At 35.0% G+C, this 15776-nt stretch overlaps 1 long non-coding RNA gene across 1 annotated transcript; it reads right to left on the bottom strand.

Annotated features, from left to right (window-relative positions):
- Nucleotides 1-2484: 2484 nt before the first annotated feature.
- LOC123235990 lies at nucleotides 2485-14176 on the bottom strand. The gene is made up of 5 exons (XR_006505403.1): nucleotides 14069-14176; nucleotides 7315-7386; nucleotides 4897-4988; nucleotides 3745-3823; nucleotides 2485-2979 (listed from the first exon to the last, which is right to left on the bottom strand). It is a non-coding gene; the product is annotated as an uncharacterized LOC123235990 (long non-coding RNA).
- Nucleotides 14177-15776: the final 1600 nt, after the last annotated feature.

Here is a 15776-nt window from a genome sequence, read left to right as displayed (position 1 = left end):
AAAACCATGTAAAATAGGTCCAGTGTAAATTTATGTTTTATATTATTAATGAAGCCCTTATTACTACATACCAATTCTTTTACTTCTCCCTAATTAACTCTATCATATTTGGAACCCTCAATAAATATCAAAGTTTTAAGTTGATTTAATTTAGAGGATTCTAGCAAGTTCTTTGTACAATTCCCCTTCCCTTGAAACCTCTGCATTTTAAGTTTAAACTATAATTACTTTCATGAAAATATTTTTGCAGATATTTATCACAAGCATTTCAACACAAAATGACAAAATAGCTCATGAAACTATGTTTCTTATTCATTTTTAGATGGATGATAAGAACCAACTATCTTACTGGCTTCTGAATATGAACCTAGGGGGCAAAGCAGACGATGTCTTCTAACAAGTTTATACCTGAACTCCTGGTTAGACCTGTTACTTGCCACACATTGCTGTTTTCGTTGCTCTCTATTAGATGTTTCCATGACTGGGCATTACATGCAGCTCTAACCAGTCTTCAACTATCCACTCACCCCTAGTTAATAAGCCTCCCCCACTGCAAACTGAAGGCTACTATTTTGTTGGTCATATTTTTGAACCATCTCTACCATCCAGGGCAGAGAAGTGTATTTAGTTAGCTGGCTACCATTTTGTCAATGTGATCTTTCAGCACCCTACTGTGACTCAGTTATAATCCTCAGCAGAAATACTTAAACCTGTCCTCTAAAAGTACTGTGATTAATAAACCTTTCCCTTCAAAGAAAATCATAACTCTCCTAATTTGGCAATTTCAGCTAATCACTATGGCACTTTTGTACTCAGCCAGGTTGAACAGTAAAATAACAAAGGCCATAGAGAGTAAAGTGATATTTACTGACTTTTCCTCAACTATTTTCTGTAAGCCTCTTCAATACAACTATCATCTAATTTATGGAGCAAAATCCATTTTAGTTCTTGGAACTTCTATCACTATGTATATGCAAATGTTCCATTTTTTGATACATCCTAGATCAAATAGATATAAGATTACAATACAAAATATCATTACAATAAATTCAAAATAGGGAACACTGATTGAATACATTGACTGAAGTTCATTAACATTAAGGTATAATGAATTAACCAACAATCTTCAAGGGTAAATGATTAATATTGGATAACTTTCTATTTTCAGAATAAAGTTGGGGTTATGCATTGAGCACTTGAAGCAGAAGGAGCCTTCACTACAGAGAGAAAAACAAAGGAGAATTGGGAAATGCTTGAGGCAATTATAATTGACTAGTGTCAGATTGTAATGGGCTATTAAAGTCAGGAAAAGGAATGCTACCAAAGAAGAAATATGTGAAAAACAGACAGAGGGCAGCCTTTACTGACCATAATTTTATTAAGGGCTTGTCCCTTTTGCTTCCAAGTCTTGAGATTGCGTAGGGAGACATTTGTGTCATATGGACCTAAGCCCAACTTTGTGAGAACTTTTGCCAGTGAACCCTGCAAAACATACTATTGATGCTTTCATAAGAGTTCTAGTTTTATTTTCTAATATGGTTGACTTCTTTATAAAGAAGCCTTGTTCCCAGGAGGTTTGTTCATTGAAGCATTACTCTTATTAACCAAAGCTATCATTAAAGATGGAATGCTAACCATGTGTTAAGGTTTATGCATAGAAAAACTTGCTCTGCCCTGGGCTAAATCTTCAGATCTATAGAGGACAAGTTTAAATTAAATTTAAATAGTGAGTTAACTTACACTACACAGTACCTAAAAAAAGGTCAAGATTCAAAAGGCACTTAATGTATCTATAATGTACTTTATGTTTATAACCCTTAGAGAGCCTGGGGGCCATCTTGGAGTCCATCTCTAAAGCCTCATTCACTGGAAAATAGATTTGGAGATGGAAAGGGACCTTATAGATCACCGAGTCCAACCTGATAAAAGAAGCCTTTCCTGAATCCCCTTAATGCTAGTTCATTTCCTCTTTGGATTATTTCAAATTTCTCCTGAATATCTCTTCTTTGTACATAATCATTTTCATGTAGTCTCCATTAAACATCACCTTCTATATGAAAGACTTTCTAAATTTCTCTCAACTGCTAGTATCTTCCCTCCCAAACTACCTTGAATCTAATTAATTTGTACATGTTTGATTATTTTCATTGATTATTCTGCATGTATTTATTACTATGTTTTATAATGTTATATACTTACTTGTTTCCTCTATTAGGATGTAAGCTCCTTGAAAAAAAGGTATTGCTTCATTTTATGCATTTTGTGTCCCCAGTGCCTACTCCATTTCCTGGCACTTACATATAAATACATATTAAATAAATCTCCCTCAATAAAAAGGTCTTTGAGGGCAGTTGCTGAAGCACAGTAAGAGAATGATATTCTATTTTCAATCTTTTCTAACAAAAGAATAGCAAAACAAAATAGTAAAACTTTAACTGATAGTAAGTAGAAAAGCTAATGTATAACCAATTACTGTACAAACTGTTAATTCAATAAACATAGTTTTATTCCACTCCCATTTCCATAAAGGGAGGACATTAAAAAGAAATGTTTTATTTTATACATCAATGACCATAATACAATTATAGAATATTTAAAATGCTGGAAGTCATTATCCAAATGATATAACCATTTTGTTTCTACTCACTTCTATTATTACAAATAGTACTTTCAAAAGTTACAAAAGAATGGCCAATTCAATGTCACTCTAACCTTGAACTATACTCTAACATCCCCATAATTTCATATTTTACAGATAACAATGTGGAAGAAATATATTTTTAACTACCACTCATTTTCCTGAATTAATGTGAAAAATAAATCAATAATACACAAGAGTTCCAAGGCTCTGCAAGAAATTTTCTAGAGAAATACAGAGTGTAGGTTTCAGAATATTGTGAGATATCAAAGAATAATCTTCTGTGTCCACATCCTGTTGTAATTTGAGCACTGTTTTTTCTTCCAATTGTTTTCCTTTGCCTTAAAAAATAAAAAAGTAGGCAAAAAATCAACTTGTGGCCCTGGAATTCATTAAAGCATTCTCTACAGGATTTGTATACTTTTAAATGTTTTAACTATTTGTAAAAAGTCCTGCCTCTACATATTCACCTACTACAGTAAGATATTATCATCTACCATTTTTAAATCTCCACTATTCAGAAGCTGTTACTGTGAATTCAGGAGACTTCCAAAATCATTATACTAGAAATTTTTATAAGAATATTTGAAATAAGTGGGTCACTGACTAGACATTAGAAATCCTTTTTGTTATATATTACCACTCAATATTTGTTATAACAGAAGCTGATTTTATAACAAGACAAACATGCTAGAGTCTAGTTTTAAAATAAATTCCACCTTTCTCTGTCCAATTATTTGAGGTACAAATTTATATGAATTTACTGTACCCAAACTGACTAATTATGTAACAAATTCATATAGCTACAAGTAGTTACATGAGCTCAAAAGGAAGACTGTAGTTTAAGATATTACTCTTTGACCGAAAGCAGAAAATGAGTATAAATTATGTTGGTATGAATATCATCAGCATTATTTTTAAGTCACTTTTATATAACTGAGGCTTTGTACAAAAAACATACTCTTCAAGTATTACATCAAATTTTTGCACATCAAATCCCTTTATAAATGCAACAAGAATTTGATATATAACAACCTCCCCCTTAATTTATCTTTCCAATAAATCTAGCTTTTGCTTTATAAAGAGTACATATGTATAATGCTTACCTGCCAGAGATGCCTGAATAAGGTAGATGTTTTATTTGACTTCATTGATGGCCTAAACATTCTGTAGTTCTTTGCTCTTCTTTAATGTAAGGTAAGAAATACAAGATAGGATCACAATTTGGAATAATAATCTCATTAAGATACAGTATTCATTATATAGTGGCCAAATTTTATGATTAAGTCAACCAATGCCAACTGGGAACACTTACTTAAACTACTGTTAAATATTAATTCAGACATTTCTAATGTGGAGAAACAGCAATGCTATTGCACTCAGGGCTTACTCCCAAGGTTCCTCAATCAGTCCAGTTCAGATTGCTTGAACATTTGTTCCGGTACATAATGTTATTTAACTGATTCATGTGGCTAGCCCTTGATTCCCAAATCAAGCTATAATGCTACTGACAGCAGTAACTATTTCATCCTTGTGATGCAGCTAGAACTTTATATACTGCTTGATATTTGGCTTTAAAAGCTTAGAACTGCACTAAGATTTCTGGGACAGCCTGTAGCCTAGATACTCACTAAAAAATTGGTAAAAAAAAATCTATGTTGAATGAGTGGTTGAGCTGGTAAAAATTACTCTTCCTGACAAGTACAGCCTCAATGGATTTCTACATTCTTTAATTACTAGCACCCTTATACATCTCAGGACTTTAGAAATCATTTTGTCACACAATTTGCGCTTTATTAATTATTGCCTTCTTCTCTAATTATATGCTGCATATGACATAAATGGGGACTTTTCCCCTATTTCTTGTGAACCTGACACAGCATCTAAGCAGAATATAACACTCAATGAATCCTCAATTCATGGAATGAATAACATGCAAATGTTACTTCTTACAAATAAAGGCTAGAAAGTGAAATATAGCTTTTTTCCCTGAGAGAAGCCTTTCTAAACAACATGAACAACTCAGGGAATTTCTGCAGCTATTATTTTCCAATATAGATACAGCTTAATAAACTTTGAATGATTCTTTGAAAACACACCATTTACACAAAACATTTTAAGTTGTGGCTAACACTATAAGAGCAATATTAAGCATAGGTAATTGGTCAAACACTGTTACAAAAATATTTCAAGGAATTAGAACAGAAATAGGATATTAAGTATTAATAATGTTCATAAGATAATGTTATATAGGGTACCTGTAGTTACTTTATTCAGATATTCCCACCTGTTTATTATAAATTAGCTTGACATTTTTGTTTGATCTCTTCTACTCTCTTCATGGCATCAACTGCAAGAAAAAAAAATAAAAGATATTTACAAAACTTTACCATAAGGATATGCTTTCAATCCCTATAATTCAACTGCACCTGTCTCAACATAAATTTTTTGATTTTTCCTTCATTATCCTGAGTCCCTAATTTAGAAAATATTGAAATTGAAATAATGAATTCAAACATCACTACCGCAAAAAAAAAAATGAGGATAGTATGGACGTGTGCTGACACATTATATATTCTTGATTAATTATTCCTCTTTATCTCATCCTTTCATTCAGATTTTATCTTAAAGAAGACCTATAACAAGGAGATGACATATTGTAGCTACATAGTATATGAAGGTATAAGGAGGGGTAAAGAATTTGTTTTACCAACTAATGATACCAGTAAAACAAAAAGGAGAAAGGGAATTATAATAATAGATAAAAAGATCTACTTATCACTGCACTGCTTAGCTTAAACTTGCTTCTTAATGGCACCTGTGTGAGGTAAAATACCTTCATCCTGAGGCACAGAGTAATTTCATATCTAATGGCCTGGTGACCTCTAGCCTCAGCATGAGGTCAGTGTGCAACACTGCCATGGATGGAGGAGCTAGTGGGGTTTATAAGGCAGAGCACAGGAAGGAGGTCTTTTTACTTCCACAATTGAAAAGACTGGCTCCCTGGGCTGGCACTTAGCAAGTGGCAGTCAGCATGGAAGGGACCATGCTGGGCTGAGATCTGATCTTACCTTAAATTAGTAAGGTGAAAAATCTTATCTCCCTCTCTCTCTTCTCTTCTCTTTTTTTCTCTCCTCTCCTCTCCTCTTTCTCTCTCTCTCTCTCTGTCTCTCTCTCATTTTATTAGTAAATGCCTATAACTCTGACAAGACCCCTTTTTGTGTTACACATCATGAATGCTATTTAATAACACTATTCAAAAAAATCTAAGTAATAAAGCATGTAAATTCAAAACTGGAGCTACTGTCCCCAAGAAGCAGTACTAAAATACTGCAAGGACCAACACCAATACAGAAACATTGCAATCAAATTTTATGGGGTTCAATGAAAAGTGCTGGGCTAGTTAACTTCAGAAGCTCCAGATTCTTGGGCCAGCTCTTTGAATGATTTCAGGCAAGTCACCAAAACTCAATGAACCACAATGTTCTCTTCTGCAAAAACTTCCTATCCTGACTACCTCCAAAAGTTCATGTGAAGGTCAAATGATTCAAATAGAATGAGTGGAAAAACTAGCTTTAAGAATATAGAATATAGGTATATCACCACTTAGAAGTACAGATGAAAGTAAAAAAGCATTAACAAAAGAGAAGAATTCATGCTGCTACAAAATTCTTGAATGCAAAATTCAAAGGAAGAAATGAAAAGTCCTGCTATGGCAATGAACCAGACCTCAAACTACTTGGAACACATTTAACACGATGCTGAAATTAAGTAATTTCAAATATTGCTGCATGTTTGGTCAAAGAATACTATCTGGAATTGTGACAAGCACACCTCTCTCCTGAAACACGACATTGAGCAAGATATTTGCAAAATATGCTTCAGATTTCTCCATCATTTGCAAGTTGTCAAAGAAACTGGCCTTGTTTGGAAATAAATCAAAAAGTAAATTAATATGTAAAAGGTTACAGAAGCTTCTATCAACATAGACAAAGTTTTTAATTTTTTGAAGTAATAGCAGTAACATTTATATAGTTTTGAAGTTTGCAAAGAACTTTTAAGAAATCCTTTTATCTGATCTTCATAATAACCCTGGGACACAGATGCTTTATTATTCCCATTTTAGAAATGAGGAGAGAAAGGCAAACAGGTGATTTGCCCAGTCACAAAGTTAATGTGTCTGAGGCTGTATTTGAACTCAGGCCTTCCTGACTCCGAGACCAGCAAACTATCCACAAGACCGACCAGCTGCCTTAAAGTATTTGAAGGTAATAAAAATGAAGCACAGTTTTCTGCTGACAAACAGCTCAAAATATACAAACAATCAGACCAAGTTCCCTGGGGCTAAGTTAAAAGTCAGTGAATCTGGAATTTTTCCCTGCCTTTTTTTCCCTATTATTTCATCTTCTTTATAGAAGTAACCATTTGCCATTATAAAAGCATAAAATCCAAAAGAAATGAATTTTCTTCAGTATGCAAGGATTTCTGATGTTTTTATGGAGTTCTACCTGGATCATCAAATGAAAACTTTGAAATCTTGGAAAGGGACCCTAATAGAGAAGTCCTCCCAGTAAAAGCACTTTGGAACAACTGGAAGCAGTTTAGTTTTATGGCCTGTCAGATCAAGACCTATGAGTCTTGATTTTTGAGCAGGGGACTCTTTTCTTGTATGTTACCTGTTTTATTCCATAGCTCTCTCTGGTATTTAACAGTTTCATTTCTGTGTTTTCAAATTCAAATGAATTATCCTGTGTTAAAAAAAAAAAAAAAAAGATTATTCATTTATGATACAAAGTTTACCTTTAACGAAGTTAAAATAGCCCCTTTTACAAATAGTTCAAAGTACATCAAACCAGACACATTCATTTCTTATTATATAACGACCTCAGAAGAAATATTTTTAACCATTCATTCAACTATATGAGAGACACTACACTAGCTATTATGGAAATTTAAAAAATAAGCCATACTCTCTGCCCAAAGTACTTAGGGAGTGAGAACAATAAGACCTACATAACTGAAAAGAATATAAAGTAGCATTGGAAGAACAAAAAGCACAGAGAACAGGAGTTAAGAATACTCAGAGGATATTTTTGTGTTATGGGAAAACAAAAGGCAAGAGTAACTGAAAAGGCAGAATTTGAAGGAAAGATAGAAAAATGAACTTAGAGGATTCATTCTAGATAGAGGGAAAGTAACAGTAAATAGAGTAAGCATGAGTCAAGGCATGAAAGCAGGAAAGCAGCAGGCATATCTTCCAAATGTGATTTTCTACAAGAAGCCTTTCCCAGTCCTTTTCAACATTTGTGCTTTCCCTCTTAAGATTATCTCAAGTTTATCCAGTATATATCTTTTGTGTCCTTATTTGTTTACATGCTGTCTCTCCCATTAGAATGAGAGCCTTTTTTTGTCTCCCTAGGACTTAGTACAATGCCTGGCACACAGGAGACAATAAAATACTTTTTTATTTGCTACTTTAGTTTAAGTCTAAAAAAAAAAAAACACGAAAGGGGATAATGGAAGATAATGTTGGGAAGTTAGGCTGAGCAAAATTGAAGGGGTCTTAGAGAAATAAGAAATTTAGATTTTTATATGGCAGAAAGTCCAATAAAAGAAGCTTTTTGAACAGAGAGGTAATGAAATCAAAGCTATATTTAAGAAAATTAATTTGGCTTAATGAATTTAGAATTTAAGGCTCTATCATCACAATATCTGTAGTGAATATTAAAATATCAATTCAAATACACATCACTATACTAATTTTGTTCCAAATAACAACATTTGATCTAAATTCCACTTGCAGACTTATAAATGACAATGCTAGGTTTTTAGAGACAAAACCTTGGTTTTAATTGGAGAGCCAAGTCTTTTAGAAATCTACATATAGAGGGCAGCTGGGTAGCTCAGTGGATTGAGAGCCAGGCCTACAGACAGGAGGTCCTAGGTTCAAATCTGGCCTCAGACACTTCCCAGCTGTGTGACCTTGGGCAAGTCACTTGACCCCCCATTGCCTACCCTTACCAGTCTTCCACCAAGGAACTAATACACAGAAGTTAAGGGTTTAAAAAATATATATATATATAAAAAAAAAAGAAATCTACATATATGTGAGACCATAGATACAAAGATACACACAGAGTCTATCTCTCAAACAGACATTATCAGTGCAGTTCCTAGAGCCTGTGATTTCCACATCCCAGTTCACTATTTTTTTTTTTTGGACACCTAAAAGCTAATCATTCTAGAGAGACTTTAGGATAGTTGCATGACTCTTTTTTCCAAATAAAAGAACTATGCAGTTACTGAAATTAAAATAAAGCAAAATCACTGAAATTTTCCAAATGAAATAGCAAGATATGTGCTATTACTTTTAGAACACTGTAGAAAAAAACAACTCAACTAGCAAATTAATAAAACTTGAATTTTTTATATTAGTTATGACTTTGTAGCTTTTGGTATAATCTGAGTGGATTTCTAAAGTATTACTAAAAGAGAGGTGGCATGCTCTTGACAAGAAGTCTTCAGCTAGTGAGTAAACAAATGGTAATTGTGAGAAGGTAGGTGTGTCAGATCATAAGCTCTCTGGAAAGGAAAAACTCATTTTTGTATCTCCTACACCAACCTACAGATTGTAAGCACTCAACAAATATTTGGCTGAATCAATGAAAGAAATGATAGGGTGAGAATTTCTTTAGCAAAACAACAATGGGATACTAGTAAATTGAAAATTCCTCTAGAGATGCCTGTGGTCATTGAAACAGTAATGCAAAGACTCCTAAGTTCTAATTCTCCTATATTTCATACCATGCAAATGCCTTTCTCCATTTAAAGAAATTTTTTCCATTAATTTTCAACAGAAAAATTTCTAAGGTGAGACATGCAAGGTACAAATCTAAGTAAAACTGTCCAAGTCATACTGGGAAGCAAATCTCAAGAAAGTACAGGAAATTGTTGTAGACCATTAATCTCACCAGAAGCCTTGAAATTCCTAATTTCTTCTTAATAATGTTATTACATGTTAATAATCTTCTCAACCTCCTTAAAGCAGGCTCTGTTCTAATAAGTTCTCACTTCAATCACCTAAAAATCATCTTTTTAAGGAAGTTTTAAAGTGTGAAACAGGCAGATATGTATTAACTCTACTCCTATGGCTTAATTCATATAATAATTTGAGGACACAAACTCAATTTAAGAATAGATCAGAGGCAGCTAGACAGCTCCAAGGATACAGAGCCAGACCCAGAGTTGAGAAAAACTAGGTTCAAATCTGGCCTCAGACATTGCCTAGCTATGTGATCCTGAGTCCTAACCTGTCCTTCTGCCTTAGAATTAATATTGATTCTAAGACAAAAGGTAACTGTTGGTTGTTGTTTTTTAATTTAAAAAGAACACATCAGAACTTATATTAAGGATTCTATGAATTTACCTTGGTTATCTTCAACAACTTGAGAACTACAATCTGAAACTTTGCTATCATCTACCTATTTTCTGTGACTGACAGGGCCTAATTGCACACTGTCCTGTACACCATGTATAGTCTCTCAACTAAGAGAATTTAACTTTCTGTCTAGGGTTCTGCTGACATGATATTTTGTTTTTTTCCTGAGTGTTCTCACTAACTCTTCATTCATGTTTTCCATTTCAGAAGACTAAAAATTTAAATTCACTATTTAGTACCTCAAGTACTTTGCAGGAAAAGCATTATAGGAATCCTAGAACCCCCCCACCACCACCACCTAGTCCTGTCAGCTAGGTTCTTTGTTCAACAGGGGACTATCCAATATGTCATTTACTGACCTAGAAAAATTCAGCCCCAAGTCTTACTATATTGAGCTCCCCATATCCCTCCAGTAATTGGTGACAAATATCAGCAAGGTTTTTCACCAGCTCTATCTAAATGGAACAGTGCAAATTGCCATGAATGGACTCCACACTCCTGAAAAACATCATTTCATTCTGTATGATTCCTTCTTATCAACAATTTCCTAAAATGTAATTTATCTAATACCAAATCTTGAATTAGAAAAATTATCTACCAAACTGAATTATCCATGCCACATTCCCCTTTAATTTCATAATGGTAAGAGATGCGAATTTTTTTTAATGACTAAATATAGCAGAGTACTCCTAACTCTAACTTGATGGCTTTTCTTTTTTCTATTAAATTCTACAGAATTAATTATAGTAAATAACAACCAAGAATTACAGATTATCTAGAAAATCAATAAATGGAGTCATTTGATGATCAACTTTATCACATGTAGCTTAAATTAAAATCAAATTTTTGAAAAATATCCAGACTACTTCAAGTTCATTGTACTCACTACTATAAGTTCTACACCAGCTGCCTTTCAAAAGCCTTTAATTCATTTGACTTTTCAAGGATTACACTTCTTTTTTAAAGTCTTTATGACATTTAGATTTTAAAAATCTGAAAACTTGAAGGAAAAATAAAAATAAAACCAAATAGGCTTCTCTTGAAACAAAATGTTACTGGGCCAAGTCTGAAGCACCATAAATTGAAAAACAACTACCACGCTGTACTTCCTGTCACCTGCTTCATTTTAAAATCGATCAGGGACTACATATAATACTTGACTCTCAAAAAAAATACCAGGAAATAACCCACTGAAAAGCTAGAAATATGGCCTAAAGATGTACTAACTCATTTTTATAAATTTAAAGAACATTAAATTCCCCAAATTAGTCACCTAGAATTAGAAAGATTTTAAGTAAAGTCAGCAAGGTCAAATCAACCTTTATTCTCAAGAACCTTTGTGTATTTCAAGTGCCTTTAAGAAGAAGGGAAAAAAAAGAATGAAAGACTAGTTGATTATTTTTCTTGAAGACTTTTTAATAAAGATTCACGTTTAAGATGAAAACTCATTTAAGTATATATCATCTTAACAAAAAGTTGAATAAATTTTTAAATTAGTTCATTTTAGAATTGCTATTTTTTTCAAACATTTATTAATATTCATTTTTAACATGGTTACATGATTCATGCTCCTCCTTTCCCCTTCACTCCGCGCACTCCCCCCACCCATGGCCGATGCACATTTCCACTAGTTTTGTCATGTGTCCTTGATCAAGACCAATTTCCAAATTGTTGGTAGTTGCATTGGTGTGGTAGTTTCGAGTCCACACCCTCAATCATGTCCACCCTGACCCATGCGTTCAAGCAGTTGTTTTTCCTATATGTTTCCTCTCCTGCAGTCCTTTCTCTGAATGTGGGTAGCGTTCTTTACCATAAATCCCTCAGAATTGTCCTGGTAGAATTGCTATTTTGATAAAGGAGAAGCATCATGAAATGGAAAGTGAGTATCAAACTAAAGAAGTTCTAGATTCAACTCTCATCCCTGGCTCATATTGTCTGTGTGACCCCTGGTAAATCATTTAATCTCTCCATGCTCCAGACAGTTAATTCTCCCAAACTAAATTGGAGAACAAAAGCTAAACTGTTTTGTAGAGGAAGTACCTACTCCCTATAAAGATGAAATCACAAGTCCTGTCACAAAAAAATTTTGATAACTGTATGTTACACTTGCATTTAAATTTTACCTAATCACAAATATGATTAGAAATAAACAAAATTCTTTATTGGTATAATAATCTTATTAACATTTCAATATCTGAACATAGGAACAATGGCAGAAAAAACTTTTTTTAAACCTTTATCTTCAGTCTTACAATCGATATTTTTGGTTCTGGAGCAAAAGAGCAGTAAAGGCTAGGCAACTGGGATTAAGTGACTTATCCAACATCACAATGCTAGGAAGTATCTGAGGCTAGAAGTTGACTCTATCTACTCAGCCATCTACCTGACCCATAAGTTTTTTAAGTGTACTTAATTTTTGTGGAGTTTTGCAAATAAATGAAATTTGAGGGATTTTTTTTGGTACAATCCTGAGGATGGCTCATAATAGGTTAGTGGGCAAACAAATAGTTAAGGAATAGTTTGAACTGCTGAATTTGAAAGTATCTAGAAGATACATGAATAGATGACCTCAACAATCACAACTCTATAGCAGAAATACAGAACTTTTTAATCTGTGAACTTAAAAAGCAAAGATTCTATAATCTTTGTGAGTCCTATGAAAACAGCAAGTATACCAGATTTTTATTCTGCAGAAAGGTTATAAAGTATCAAAATGGAAAATCTATCTCATTCCCTATATAATCAATAAACATTTACTGGCCCTACTAAGTGCTAGGCATCATGCTAAGGACTACTGATACAAAAAGAGGCAAAAGATTGTCCCCAAGCTCAAGGAGTTTACAATCTAATAGAGGAGACAACATGCAAATAAATATTAAATAAGCTAAAGAGAGGCTAAATAGTAAATGATTAGTACTGGAATTAGGAGTAATGGAAGGCTTCCAGTAAAAAGATGGGCTTTTAGCTGGGACTTAAAAGAAGTTAAAGAAGTCACTGAGCAGGAGAGTTGGCCAAGGATCACACAAGAGGGTTCAGGAAGTCTTTTTTGTCCTAGTAACTGCCCTGACCCAATTTTGACTATGAATCATTGGGAAAATACTCCATGTGTGTCCTCTTCTGACCTCCTCCTCTTTCCCTCACCACTCTCTAAGTCTACAAGCTCCTGTGGCCTTTTTTGTTTTCTGGGAAGAAAAAAAGTCGAGAAATTATTCTACACATGCCCTATGCTGAAAAAAAAAAAAAAATGAGTGTTATTTGTGAATCCAATGTGTCAGGAGTAAGGAATAAGAAGACAGGAAAGGTAGGAGGGGGCTAGGTTATGAAGAGCAGGTGAAGGCCAAACAGAGAATTTTTTTATTTGATGTACCTTAGTCAATAGGGAGCCAGAGGAGTTTCCTGAGTTTTTGTGATTGAACCTGAACTTTGGAAAATCACTTCTGTAGCTAAATGGAGGATGGAGAGATGACTTTATATCACAGAATCTTAACCTTTTTCTCAAAGATTCCTTCTTATAATAATGTTGCTAAATTGAAGGAAATGCTAAGTTAAAAGACTAAGCTAGCGAAAAAAAGATTAAGATAGCGAAAATAAAGCTGTATTTTTTTCCATTTTCCGAAATTTATCTATGGACCTCAAATTTTAACATGTTTATGAGCATGTAGGTAGCGCAATAGATAAGAGTGCTGGGTCTGACGCCAGGAAAACTCATCCAGAACTGAGCACAGCGAGAATACAGGCTCCCAGGCCTGACCACAGATGTTCTAAAGCAATCTACAGACGACCAGCCCCACACACAAGCTGGGTGTCCCAAAAGATCAGAAACCACCCAAAACACTACGGCAAGCAAGCGGGGCCCTTTAAAGTGCGCGGTCAGGTGTGCTTTGGGTGGTGGAGGAGCCAGGGGCGCGCGCCAGACCTGACAGGTGATCATTCCGGTGAGTGCCCGCGCTTAACACCTCCTCTAACCCCTCACCCGCAGTCCGCGGCCTCACCTTACAGTAGTTGCGGACAGACATCATGCCATGCCCCGGGTACACCGTCCCGGAACAGAAATAACACTTCTCGATGCGCATCTAGAAGTCGAACCGCCATCTTTTCTAGAAATCAGGGTTCATGAGAGGAAATGACGATAAAGTTTCCGGAAATACGTTTCTTCTCTCATGGTTTCTAGGACAACGCAGCAGGAGCAAAACACGCCCTCTGGCGCCATCTTGTGGGCATTTCTGAGAGCAACAATTGATGAGAATTTCCTGCGCTGTGCCCCCTGGCGGGAACCACGGAAAGTTCAAAGAGCTTGGAAAGTTCCATCCTATCGGACTCATGACCCCACATGGGATTTTCTTCGCAAAAATAATGCGGTAGTTTGCCGGATCCTTCTCCAGCCCGTTTTGCAGATGCAGAAACTGAGGCAAACAGGGTAAAGTGACTTGCCCAGACTCACACAGGGAGTGTCTGAGATTAGATATGAACTCAGGAAGACCTGACATCAGACATACTGCACCAACTGTCTGCCTCCCAGAAATTCTAGGGATCATAGATCCAGAGCAGAAAGAGACCTCAGAGCTCATCTAATCCAACACCAGACTTTTAGAAGTGAGGAAATTGCAGGGAGAGGTCATTGAATCAGAGTTGGAAAAGATGATAGGGTATTCCCTCTCTTCTCTCTCCCCTTCCCAAGCAACTTTCCATTCCATATGATAAATAACATTCTTGTGGCAAAAAAAAAAAGAAAAAAGAAAGCACATGAACTTCACACCTCTAAAAGGAATGGAAATATCTTCTTGTATCTCTTTGAAAGCATGCTTGTTCTTTGTAATGTTACATCTACTTTTGATCTGTGTGTAGTCATTCTATTTACACTGCTGTAGTCATTATGTATATTATTTTCTTGTCTGTTCTTCACTCTTCATCACTTTATATATATAAATCTTTCCCTATTTCTCTATGTCACATTAATTATTTCTTACAGCACAATAACATTCCACTATATTCATGAACCACAATTTGTTGAGCAAGTCCCCAGTTAATGAGCATCTATTCTGATCTCATTTCTTTGCCAACACACTGTAAGAATTCAAAATTTAGGTTTTATGCTAATAGGAGAATTCTAAAGTAATATTGTGGTTGCCAATTTAAACATATTATAACAAGTCAAAAATTACTTTAGTAGCTTTATTTACAAAGAGGTAGAAAGCGTGAAAATGGAAAAAGGTAGCTAAAGAGACAGGTTTGAACAAGCCTACTAGCCCTTCTCTAGTGAAGTGAGGCTCAGCCCTACAAGGGCTTCCCCACATCTGGTGATGTCTTCAGCTAGAGTTCCACCAACGCAGCCTCCTCCAAAGCCAAGGCAGGAATCTCCAGAACAAATCTTTCCAGAAGACAGGAAAGGAAGGCCAGCAACTCACCCAACCAAGATGAACTTCAAAGGAGAAGACCAAAGGCCAACTCCCAAGGCAAAGTCCTCCAGCTTTGAAGTCCAAAGGAGAAAATCCAGGAGTAGTCCTCCAAGAAGCAGTCCAAGAGCCACGGTCCCAAGTTATAGAATCAGGCTCCAACTGTCTTTCTGTGAACATTCTAAAACTTCTAACTGCCAGGACTGTACAGTTGAATTTGCAAAAGCAAAAAGCTTTTTGCTGCAAACTCTGCATTACAGCAGTGATCATGTGACAGTGCATTTCTATCATGTGATAATATCCAAGA

Source organism: Gracilinanus agilis, chromosome 2, assembly GCF_016433145.1.
Source record: "Gracilinanus agilis isolate LMUSP501 chromosome 2, AgileGrace, whole genome shotgun sequence".
NCBI lineage: Eukaryota > Metazoa > Chordata > Mammalia > Didelphimorphia > Didelphidae > Gracilinanus > Gracilinanus agilis.
Note: the sequence above shows the minus strand (reverse complement) of the source record. Positions and strands in the feature narration are given on the sequence as shown.